General features: G+C 34.1%; 1 pseudogene; it reads left to right on the top strand.

The window, feature by feature from the left end:
* Positions 1-3,608: 3,608 nt before the first annotated feature.
* LOC142644464 (wall-associated receptor kinase-like 1) lies at positions 3,609-10,808 on the top strand (annotated as a pseudogene).
* The last annotated feature ends 2,568 nt before the right edge of the window (positions 10,809-13,376 follow it).

The following is a 13,376-nucleotide window of genomic DNA, read 5'->3' as shown; positions in this document are numbered from 1 at the left end:
AAACTTCTTAAATGAGCATGAGTATGTTATGTGATGAAATGGGTGCAATAGTAAGAAAGTTTTGGGGCGAGCAAAAGCTGATGGAAACAATGAAGGCCTTGCTCTTAAATATTGTGAAGAACTTTGTCAACTTTGTTGGTCAAATTTGGCTGGCTATTGGTATCAGGGCCACATAAGCTTTTTGCTCAAATTCTTAAAGCAAAATATTGCATGATTGCGAATTGGCTAAAAGGAGAATCAGCATCTTGGATATAGATGGGGTGAAGAAGAGTAAAGATGCTAAGGATTATGCTATTTAGTGGGGGCAAGCGACAAATATGTGTGGAATGACCCTTGGATAACTTTGACTTGGGTTTTAAAGTTTAAACCATGGCCTAATAAGGTAGCTTAGCAACTAGTGATGGTAGCAAATTTAATTGATTTAGCTAGAGGGTTCTGGGATGTGTCCTGAAAGTTCAATTAGTGTGAAAACACTAATGAATGTTTAGACCCCCAATTACAAAATTATCAATGCAAGCTTATATTCAAACAATATATGTGCAGAATATGACATATAAGCAAAACCCAATTTGGCAAACTACTTTAACACATAATTAATCACAAACACAATAGCAATTAATGGTTAAAGAGTAAGGCAAGACAGATGCAAACACAAGAATAACACTGGAACGTGTTTTCGAAGAGGAAATCGAAGAACTCGGTGAAAAACCTCTCCGCCACCCTCCAAGCGGTAAAATGATCCACTAAAGAATAAAGTTGGGATACACGAATAGCAATAGACCCTCCAAGCCTAATCTACCCAATGCACCTAAGCCCTACAAGCTTCTTGCTCCAACAAGGTTAAGTCTAACCGTGTCTTCTTTAGCTTTCCGGATCCCACAATAAGCTCCATATTGCATCCACCATCCTTGGCATCTTCTAATGCTTCAAAAACACTCACAACACTCTAAATAGGTGTGGGTAGTGTTTGGGTACAAATCTCCTCTCAATTGGTATAACAATGGGAGAGGGAATGAGAAGAGACTATAAAGATTTCTCTCTAAGAATGAGTAGCTCTCTCTCTAATAAGGTGGGTGTGCTATAGAAACATCTCTTAGGGTTTTTCTCTCAATAGGCTACTCACCAATTCTGTGGGTAATGAGGGTATATATAGTACGGTATGTGAGGAATGTGAAAAGTCATATTTCTGCAAAATAAGGCATTCTAGCGACTCACTCTCGCAACTGGAACGAGTTGTGAGTTTGAGTCGCGTTAATAGTCAAGTCAGAGTGTCCTTTTTGTCCTGTAGTGCTCCAACTGTCATGACCCTTTAACTTCCTGCATACTTCACACATGTGGCATTTTGGCGAGTCGCCAGTTGCGAGTCACTCGTGAGATCTAGTTGCGAGAATCCTCTGAATGATCACACACTTGAATTCTTCACACTCTCTCACACACAACCCTTACATTATTCCCACCTAAATACAGGGTATCTAATTGCTAAATTAGAAGCATATTTGGCATAGAATAATGCCAACACATGATTGAATAAATTCAACCTTACAATCTCCCCCTTTGGCTATTCTGTGACAAAACCCTAAAACGGACTCTACACTTAAACGTGAGTTTAGAAACAGTGCAAAACTTACTCACACCTAAATCTAGAAGCTGTGATGAACTTGGAACATATATACCTGTAACCTAAAACACTTATACAAAACACATTAGACCCTCAAAGTAAAGTAAGTACTAAAAGGACAAGCATAGAGTAACGAGTAAATTGCAATCAAGTAAACATGATGTGAAACGTATGAGCAACTTGATCATACACCAAAACAGTCATAAAGAAATTACTACAATGATCATATAGCAAAGAAAATGATCATCCGAACATGCAATCAATAAAGCACAATAGCATAAGGATGTATGCATGTCCAACACAAACATGATGCAATGAGAACAACAAAGCGTAGATATTAAACATAACTCAAAGCACCATAAAGCAAATAAGAAAACAAACATAAAGAAAAACAAACAAAACAAAGTTTTCTTATTAACTCAATGTCTTCTCCCTCTTGGTATATGCATCTCCCCTATGGAATATCTCCCCCCCTACAAATGTGCATGAGAAATAAAATTTCTCCCCCTAAGAATGTGCACAATAGTCATATAGAAATGACAAAAGTATACTCTCCCCCTTTTTGACCCGAATAGACAAAGGGTCAAGGAGAAATGAGGGCAAGAGATGAAGATATAAAAAAGGAGAATGATGCATGAAGGGTACAAGATGAATGAGAGATGAAGTTCAAACAAAAGACAAAACAAAATGCTATAAAGCATAAGGTAAACAAGACAAGCTAGGATGAAGGAACAAGGTATAGACCAATGTATGACAAGGGTAGCAAAGGTGTGTGCAAGAGGTGGCTATGTGCAATGCATGACCAAAGCATGGAAAATGCACATGTGGGGAAAGGTGTGTTAAATACACAACCAATGAACCAAACATATTCCTAATAATAAACATGAGAAACCCCAAAGTTTGGTACTTATCGGAGTCCAAACAAGGGAGAAAATGCCTAAGAGGCATTATATCAAACACCTAACGTGCACACTATGAACAACAATGTGAGACAATGCATGACCATCATGAAATCCACCCTTAATACATGTTCTTTTTGCCACAAGGAGCCAACATCCAAAGTAAATCATCAAAAGAAACAAATCCCATACAAAATATTTGACAAAAATTAAGTTTTCCTAATTCCTATGATGAAAATCCTAACCAAGAGCACAAAACTCTCCAAAACATAATCTAAGGATCCAATTTACTATTTTAACCACATTTTTAAATTGTTGGTTAATTAATTTAGGGGTATTTTTGAAAGGAAAAAAAGCAATAACTAACTTTCTGAATCCTCTTAATATATACAGATTATTATTATTAGGAAGTTTTGATTTTGGGTTTGAGAATTTTATATAGTAGAATTATTTTTGGGTTAGGCTGTTGGTATATTTTTGTTGTGGGCTTGACTTGAGTTGGGTTAAATTTCAATCTGGGCTTTATTGTGAATGGGTTGGGTCGTTGGGTCATGTCTATTCTAGCTTGGTTGTTTGGATTTAAAGGTAAATAGAATCGGACCAATATTTTTTGATCTAGAACATTCTCTCTCTCTCTCTCTCTCTCTCTCTCTCTCTCTCTCTCTCTCTCTCTCTCTCTCTCTCTCTCTTTCCATGGCAGAAAGCTATGCGCTCTGCCCTCATCGATATTCGCCACCACCACCGTAGGCGGTGGTTCTTTATCAATTTCCCTCTCTCAATCCCGCCTTCTCTCTCTTGATTGATCTTCCCTGTCTCACTTTCTCTATCTATCACGACTCAAATCCCAAAATCGATTCAAATTTTAAAGCTTACCTGCAGAACTTTGGCAAGGGCGGAATGGCTTCGTTGGTCACCAATATACGACGATCTACGACCGAATGGCTTCACAGGAGGGAGAACTCAGAGAACAGAGCAAGAGAGGCTGAATCTCTTCCTTTTTTTCCCTCTCCCGTGTCCGAGATGAGCCCGGTGTGTCGTGATCGTGTCTAGGCCGTACCCAGAATAAATTTGTTTTTTTCCTCTCGTACGCGATGGGTACGTTTTCTAGGCGGGTTTTACCTTACCCGTGTCCGACACAGGTACTTCGCCAATTTTGGCGTGACTGTGCAACATAGAAATTATCAAGCAAGAAATGTAAGGAGGTTACAACTTACTTGATTGCATAAGAAGAATACAAGTACAAGGGAAATTAACATACAAACCTAAAATCTTCTACAAGCCTAAGGATTACCTGACATGCCTAGATAAAAGTTTCTTGATAAAGATCTGAAATTTTCTGTTGTGTCATGCCTTTGTCATGGTCAAGGACCATTTTCCTTGTAGAATTCATTTTCTATTAACAGACACAAGTGGTAGTTATTTCCAGCCCATAACTACCCACGTATCAATAGAAATGGTGATTACTTGTAGCAATTAACTACCATTATTTCCTTGTGATTACAAGTGTCATATTCTTACCAAATGTGTCACACATGGAATAATTCATTATTGTAGTTTATTTTGGCGAAACTGCGTTATTAGTCCCTGAAGTTTATCTTATGTGTACAATTGGTCCCTCAAGTTTCAAGTGGGCACATTTGATTCCTCAAGTTTTCAAAATAAGTAATATAAGTTCTTCAGTTAACTTCCGTTAGTAGTGTTGCTTACATATCTAACAGAATAATAATCTGACATTTTTTAAAATGATATGGAATTTCTTTTTATTAAAAAACTTACAAAATTAAATTTTCACGTAAGAAAGAAAGAAACCAGACCCATTCCAATTCAAACCTTTATCCTAACCCAGTACAAAAAAAAAATCTCCATTTGCAATCTGATTTATTCATCAATACAATATTACAGTCACCAACAGCAACAGTACCTGCACTTCAAGGCCTACCTACACTTTTCTTTGGTGGGTCAACGTACGGCTCGAGGACAAGGTACTGGAGGTCTAGAATGATCGACGGTGCCACGTCAAACGAGGACAAGGTGATTCCAATGTACAAGCTTGAAGTTATTTGGGAGCTTCTCAGATCGTCGCATGCGATTATTATGAATGAGGTCTCAGAGTTTATACTCAATCACCTCAACAACAAGAGCCCCATTGTTAAACAAAAGGTATAATTGTGATTGTGAATTTGTGTTTATGTTTGTCTTTTTGATATGTGGTGTTTGGGATTTAGGGATTGGGTTAGGTAGTAGATATGTGGGGTTCTTGAAATCTTGGGGAATTTATATTTTATTTTTTTTGTTTCTATGTTTGGTTGCTGGGAAAGTGAGGGGAAATAAAGAATAAATAATAAATAATTTGGGTATTTGGCTGTTGGGAAATAAGTTTTTTTTTTAAGCTTTGTTTGATGAATAATCTTTTTCTCAATTTTTTGTAATTATCTAATGCAGCTCAAGATGTTAAGAATCGTGTTAATTGAGTTGTTTTATTACGTTGAAATTATCTTTAAATTCATACAATGAAAAACATCGACCCACCATGGGTGAAGTGCAAGTAGGCCTTGAAGGGAAAAAAAAAAAAAAAGTGCAAGTATTGTTGCTACTGGTGATTGTAAATATTGTATTGATGAATAAATCAGATTGCAAATGGAGTTTTTTTTGTACTAGGTTAGAATAAAGATTTGAATTGGAATGGATTTAGTTTCTTTCTTATGTGTAAATTTAATTTTGTAAGTTTTAAATATAAAAAAATTCCACATCATTTAAAAAAATGTCAAGTCATTATTTCGTTAGTCATGTAAGCAACACCACTAACGGAAGTTAACTGAAGGACTTATATTGCTCATCTTGAACACTTGAGAAACCAATTGCACTCACTTGAAACTTGAGGGGCCAATTGCACACATAGGGTAAACTTCAGGGACTAATAATGTAATTTTGTCGCTTATTTTCATATAAAAAATAGTGATGAAATCAAGAAAATCAATGAGTCGATCATCCAAACGAGATCTGGAGGACTTAGAAGAAAGAACACACTTTTAGAGTGCATTGATATGGTGCTAGCCAAAGATCCTCCAACACTCAAGTTAGAACCTCACAATAATCCCAATAAACTTAATTTGAAAGTGCAACAGTTAGGGTTCGTTTGGTTGGAGGTGAAAAAGTGAGAGGATAGAAAATGGAGAAATAATGGAAAAGTGGGAGGATGAATAGATTTTAATTTTCTCTCATGATGTTTCATTGGGTTGGAAAAGTGGAGAGATAGAAAACTATCTTGTTTGGTTGAGGAGAAAAGTGAGAAGATGGAAAAGGTATTTTATATGAATTTACTCTTATGTCCTTATTACATTAAATAAGGAAAATATTACTTATTATCAAATAAAATTACATCTTATAAAAATTAATACATTACTTATATTATATTATTGGGCAAATTACAATTTACCCTCCTGTGGTTTGGCCAAAAATTAAGTTGTCTATCTGTGGTTTGAAATTTAGCACTTTACTCATCTGAGATTAATTCTTTTAAAGTTCTATAACCGACCTATGGCTTTTCTGTTAGAAAACAAATTTTAACATCAAAATATAACATAAAAGAGATCAAAAGGCTAGGGTTTGAGGATAGCTAAGGAAGTGCCATCAGACCACGGAAAACCACACCCAAGCATCTTACTTGCACTAATGAAGCTAGGTTCGCTGAAGTGAAGTTGGATTGATTATTCCTGATTTCCTATTCTCAAATCAAATATGTCGCCAATTACCAAGTGGTCTGATGGCACTTCTTTAGGTATTGATTTCTAACTATTTAAAAATAAATAAAAGTTAGATGAGTGTGTTGCAAGACAGCTAGAGCATTCACATGGACAAAATTTTAGTGTGTTTATTTAATAACAATACTTAAGTTTTTTCACTTAGTTAAATCGTAGCAACAATGTTTTTTTTTTTTTTTTTTTATTTAGTTAATTATTCTATGTTCACAAATTCATCTATTCTGCCAAAATTATTAGGCTTTGACGCTCACCGATTTTCTTGTAAACATTCAACAGTGAAATGCTCTTTTTTTTGTCCTCATCCTAGCCTTTAGATTTGATGCTAAAAGTTGTTTTTTAATGGAAAAATCATAGGTGGGTTATGGAACTTTAACTAGGACTGTGCAAACCAATACCAGTCGACAAGACCGACCGGCGCCTTCGTAGCTGCACTGCTGGTGGGACTGACCGACTGAGCCGAGGCCGGCTAGTGGAAGGCAAAAGGCAGTCCGACGCTAGTGCGGTGAAGCCAACGGAATTGAAACCCCGAAACCGAATCTCCCGAACTGACCAAAATATATATATATATATATATATATATATATATATATATATATATATATATATATATAAGGCGTGTTTACTGTAGCAAGTAGCAATAGCTTTTTCTTAAAAACAAAACAATGCGTTTCTCTTGGGTTTGAAAAAAAAAACTAAACTAAACTAAACTAATAGTGGTCATTTTGTTCTAGGTCAAGCGAGCCTACTATATATTCTTTCTTTTCCTCCTCTCACCAAAGTCTTCTCTCTCGCCTCACGGTTCTCAATTCTCACTATCTCACTCTCAGTGTCTCACCACTCACCAGACAACAAACACCACATTAGGTAAGTGATTATAAAAATAATTTTTTTGTGGGTAATGTAGAAATGGTTTGTGGCTTTGTGTTAGTCTGTAGAGAAATCCAAAGCATAAAGCTTGATTGCTTTGACTTTTTGATTGTGTTAGACTGTTAGTGAACTTAGTGTGTTAGGTACTTTGGTTGCTGATGATATAACTCAGAAAAGGGGTTGTTTTTGGGATATGTTTCTATATTTGTATTGAAGAAGAAACCAAGGCAATAATATGTTTCACAGGGTGCTGTTGAAAAGGGTTCTTTTTTTTTTTTTTTTTGGGTGCTATTTCTCTCTCACCTCTCGGCCTTAAGTTCTTGAGCCATCTAACAATATGAATATTTTTCTAAGACTCTAAGACCACTTCAACTTTAGTTGTTACTCTGTTGGACAATTTGTTTAGATGAACTATTGGACAGTGAATAGGTTAATTGCTAAAAAAAGTAGAGTTTGACTTTGACAGCTTAATAAATAAATAAAACAAAATGATATTCCTTCATGTTGTTTAGATTAGAATAGATTTATTGTTTACTATCTATGCTTTGCTTCCACTATTTGGGCCTCTTTGGATCATTATTGTTTGCGTTTGGGTGAACAGATTTTTTTTTTTTATAAAGTTTCTATTGAAGAGATTTTTTTTATAGGTTGAACAGATTTTTTTATATTAAAAAACAACAAAAACCAACCAAAACCAATTAAACCGAGCTGATCAAACCGCACCGCTATAGGTCAAAAAACCGACCCTAATCGGTATGCATTAGTTTCAATTATTACAAAACCAATCCCTATCGGTTTGGTAACAAATTTGAAAAAAATCAAGCCGATCAAACCGCGCACTCCCCTAACTTTAACATAGCTAATCTCAGATAGATAAAGTGCCAAATTTCAAACCATAGGTAGGCAATTTAAATTTCAGCCAAATCATAGGTGGGTAAGTTGAAATTTGCCCTATATTATTTTATTTTTCTTTGTTATTATATTTATATAGTTTTTATAAAACAATAAATAAATAAATAAAAAGCACAAATTTGATGTTGAACAATCAAAAAACGAAAGGGAGGAGGGAGAGGAAGGGAAATGACGTCAATAAAAAAAGAGAGAACCTAAAAGAAGAATAGAACATAGCAGGGAAGAAAAAAAAAAGACAAAAAGAAGGGGAAAAAAAAGAGAGAGAGAGAGAGAGAGAGATAACATTAAAGTTGAGGGGATAGAAGTAATTGACAAGGCTTAAGCAAAATCACTTATATTTTCTTTTCAATTTAGGGAGATAGAATTTTGTTGGGCTTGGAGAGAAAACTCTTGAACCCACCATGATCAGGTGGGCCCTTGCACACATGTGCAATCTTTTTACTGCAACTTAACCCATTATGCAGGAATTGCTGCATACTAATATGCAACAAAAAAAAAAAAAAAAAGATGTTTTGCGTTTCTCACAGATGGTGCCAAACTGATGATATATGTGATCGTTACTTGAACTCTTTGTCTAGATTGAGTGGGAAACTGAACTAGACTTGTAAGTAAGCAATGGAACACTAAAATGATGACACCAAGGTAGTGACTGCTAACAATCCTTCGATGATTAAGTTAGACTTTAGGATTGTTATGTAATTTGCTGAAAAGGAATTCAAGTGATTGATGAGATTGTGTACCTTTTCATGTTTTCGGAAGGTGGATTATATAGCCTTCTTCTTTGTAATTGTTAGACCCTTTATTAAGGTGTCTTTAAGTAAGTTGTAACGTTTCCAGTGGCTTCGTTGTATTTCGTCGGTTATGGGATATTTATTTATGCTGTTAAATGTTGTCTTTATCATCAATATAGAATTGACGATTTTAATGCTTGTTCGTCAATCATCACTCACTTTCTCTATATTTTCATTGAAGGAAAAAACTTTGATACAGTACCTTACGTGCTTTTTCTTGGGTTCTCCTTTTAAGATTTAGCCATGTGGCTATTTAACTAAAAAATACACTTCTATTTTATAAGAAAAAATCCATATAGCAGAATCTTGAAAAGGGAATCTAAGGAACAACACTTAAGTGCTGTAAACAAGTCTTGCTCTTCATTAAATACAATAGTGCCAATCTATGTTGTTATCTTAAGAAAATATATTTCCAACACTTTAAGTGATTGTTCTTGATTTGAGGTATATCGGAAATTAAGGCCTTTTTTTTCTATTGTCTTTAGAAAATATAATTACAAGCTTTAGAAATTAATGCCTTTTCTTTTCTATTGTCTTTTATCCTCCATCTACGACTCACTTTCAGAGTATCATTCTCTTTGATTACTACCTTTTATCCTCCATTCTCTTTGATTATTACTTGTCAATGTAAGTTAACATACTTTTGTCACGGAATAGTTTGTCCAGCCTTTTGGCGATCAAATAAGTTGTCACTATTTTATTCAAAACTATTATAAGCTTTACTAGGAGTAATCTTTCTCATTTTATTGTGTAAAGCAGGTATTAGCACAGGCATTGGGCAATTATTTCTGTTTATTGGTGGATGGTGGTCATACAAAGTGGTAAAAAAAGGAAGAATATTAAGCGCAAGGAGAAGTTCTTCAAACGCAATGGTGGTTTATTATTACAACAACAATTGTCTTCAAGTGAAGTGACTGTTGAGAAAACCACCAAATTGTTTAATTCAAAGGATTGGAAAAGGCCACTGATAATTTTAATGTGAATAGAATTCTTGGTCAAGGAGGACAAGGAACTGTTTATAAAGGTATGTTGATAGATGGGAAAATTGTTGCAATAAAAAAGTCCAAGGTAATTAATGAAGGAAAACTTAAAGAATTCGTTAATGAAGTTGTCATTCTTTCACAAATTAACCATAGGAATGTGGTTAAACTACTTGGCTGTTGTTTGGAGACTGAAGTTCCTCTGCTAGTTTATGATTTCATTCCTAATGGAACTCTATCCCAATATCTCTAGGACCAAAATGAGGAGTTTCCAGCAACATAAGATATGCGCTTACGAATTGCTACAGAAGTTGCATGAGCTCTTTTCTACTTACATTCAACAGCTTCTACACCCATTTACCATCGAGACATTAAGACTACAAGCATTCTCTTAGATGATAAGTACAGAGCAAAAGTAGCAGATTTCGGGACTTCAAGATCCATTGTTGTTGATTAAACTCACCTAACCATCAAAGTACAGGGCACTTTTGGATATTTGGACCCTGAGTATTTCCAATCAAGTCAGTTTACAGAAAAGAGTGATGTTTATAGTTTTGGTGTTTTCCTTATTGAGCTCCTAACTAGAGAAAAGGCGATTTCTTCTACAAGGACACAAGAAAATAGAAGTTTAGCCACATATTTCCTTCATTCAATGGAGGAGAACAATTTGTTTGATATTATTGATGCTAGAGATATGAAGGACACTAAACAAGAAGAAGTCATAGCAGTTGGAAATCTTGCAAAAATGTGTTTGAACTTGAATGGGAAGAAACGACCTACAATGAAAGAAGTTGCAATACAGTTGGAGGCAGTCCAAACATTGCAAAAAAACTCCTAATGTTCAACAAAACTACAAAGAGGTTGAATATGTCAGAATTGAAATGCACGAGCAATGGGAAGATGCTTTTACATCAACAATGCTACGTGCGAACAATGGTGAAGCTTCATCTTCTGGCTCCCGCCCACTATTATCTTTTTAATTAGGCTGAAGTAAAAGCTTTAGTTGCAGTATTTATTTAGTTTCATCTTGTGATGCTATATCTTTAGATTTTTTTTTTTTTTTTTTTGTGTATTATAAAGCTCATTTCATGGAATTAGTTCTTAAGGTGGATTAACCTTACGCTCTGATGGTTGTACAATATAGCAAAAAGTCTGCATTTTGGTATTATAAGAACCAATTAGTATTATATGGATAAAATGATAGGCCTTTCAAATTATTGGTGTCAATAGTGTCTTATGTGCCTAAGAGAGTTACAATAGTCATAATATGGTCGATCCCATATACCATACATGTCCAAGGCCTCTCCTTGTAGTTTGAGCACCTACCGCACGATTGCATTTTCTTGAAATTGGAAGTTTCCGTTATTGTACTTTCCATTGATTGAACAGTTTTAAATTGCCTTTTCTTGCATTAGTTGTGGGATTTCCCTCTTCTTCTTTTATTTTAATTGAAATAAGTCAATAACTTATAGAAGACTAAAAGTCTTTTTTTTTTTTTTTTTTTGGCTGAATACATTAGACGTGTCATTTGATAGACCTGTTGTTTGATTAGTATTATTTAAAAAAAATTATAAATGATATTTAATTGGCTTTATTTGCTAATAGATTTGGACAGAAGAACTCAATTGACTCATTTTAACAAAATGGCGTACAAAACTATTAAAAATGAAACTCCAAGGACTAATTTGACAATTGAAGATTTTAGCCTTAAATGAATATATATTTTACGGCGCACATCCTAAGCGTGTGTGTATATGTATATGTATGTATTGGTTAGAAATGATCATATACTACCGTCCAACCTCCTAAACTTGAACCCACCTTCAACCCCTAGGTATTATGTACCTTGAGAGGTACCACTTTGACCAAATGTCGGTGATCTTAAGTCGATTTGAGCCATATAAACAATAGCATTTAAAGTTTCAATTGCAACTATTCTTTTTTTGTTATAGTGCATATTTTTTCTGGGTGTGAACTATGAGTAAATAGCTCAATTTGATTTTGATATTTTAGGATTGATTTATGTATAATTGTATGCTGAGAGAGAGTTAAAAACATTTGAAATTGTTATAACCTTGTGGGAGAAGATTGTTGAAACTCATGCCAAAGAGAAAGTCTCTAGGCTCCACTTTTACTTTCATGACACACTATCAGGCAAAAACCCAAGTGCAGTGGAAGTAGCTGAAGCATCAATGACTAAGAAATCGCCCTACTTGTTTGGACTACTAAGCATCTTTTATGACCCATTAACTGAAGGGCCTGAATCCATCTCCATGCTTGTGGGTCGAGCTCAAGGTCTATATGGGTCCGCTGGCCAACAAGAATTGTAGGCCTACTTTTGGCCATGAACTTGTTTTCACAACTGGGAAATTCAATGGTAGCAGCTTCACTATTTTGGGCAGGAATGCAATGTTTCATCCAGTTCGTGAGATGCCAATTATAGGTGGGACTGGTGCTTTCCAGTTAGCATGTGGAATTGTGCAAGCAAAGACACATTTTTTCAATCTTACCTCTGGGGATGCTATTGCGGAGTACCATGTTGTGGCTATACATTATTGAGCTATAATAATGGAGTATATATTCTCTTTCAAAGGACCATAGTGCTTGTTCATTTCAATAACAAATTCGTCTACTTTATTGGGATTTTATTAATTTTTTGGAATCTTTTTATGTTTTGCATTGATGGATATTTTGGGTTTCGAGAACTACTGTTAGTGAGTTGCATTTAAAATTGATACAGATTCAGCAAAATCAGATGGCTTTATCTTTACTTGAGTCCTACTTTTTATTTTTATTTATAGGTCATACTAACGAGTGGTTTTAAGGAAATAATTACTAATTTATTTTAGAAAAATTTTGATATCATTACTTTTATAGAAAATGAAAAAAACTGTCAAAACATTAATTGTTTTTTTTTCTTTTCCCATAAAAATTTTTTTTAAATAAATTATTAACTATTATTCTAAGAGCAACCGTTAGCATTTTCCTTTATTATTTATTTTTTGAGAAATGACTTTTATATTTTTTTGGTTTTAACTTTTAACATCTTTTCTCTTCCTTCAATAATGCTAGCCTGCTAGGTTCCGTTCTTTAAAAAAAAAAAAAAATGTAAAAAGTAATGCTAGACTCCCACGAGTCTTAAAATAAAAATATTATGGAAACAATTTTCGCAACAAATTTTATAACATTGTTTGGTAGAAGTTTTTGTTTTTGTTTTTGTTTTTTTTTTTTTTTAAAGGGTATGAAAACAAGTTTTAAAAAATTGAAATTGAAACTAGTTTGTAGATAATAGTGTTTACATTATATGTGTTTAGCTCTCATTTTTAAGAACATTTTTCAAAATACTGAAAATAATAAAAATGATGTTTGGGAGGCCATTTCTAAGGTTTTTTGTTTTTGTTTTAATTATATTAATGTGTAGTTTTTTTTTTATAATAATGCTATGGGAATAGAGCTCATATACCTTTATATATATATATATATATATATATATATATATATATATATATATATATATATATATATATATATATATATATATAAACTCG

This window comes from Castanea sativa, chromosome 7, assembly GCF_040712315.1.
Source record: "Castanea sativa cultivar Marrone di Chiusa Pesio chromosome 7, ASM4071231v1".
NCBI lineage: Eukaryota > Viridiplantae > Streptophyta > Magnoliopsida > Fagales > Fagaceae > Castanea > Castanea sativa.
Note: the sequence above shows the minus strand (reverse complement) of the source record. Positions and strands in the feature narration are given on the sequence as shown.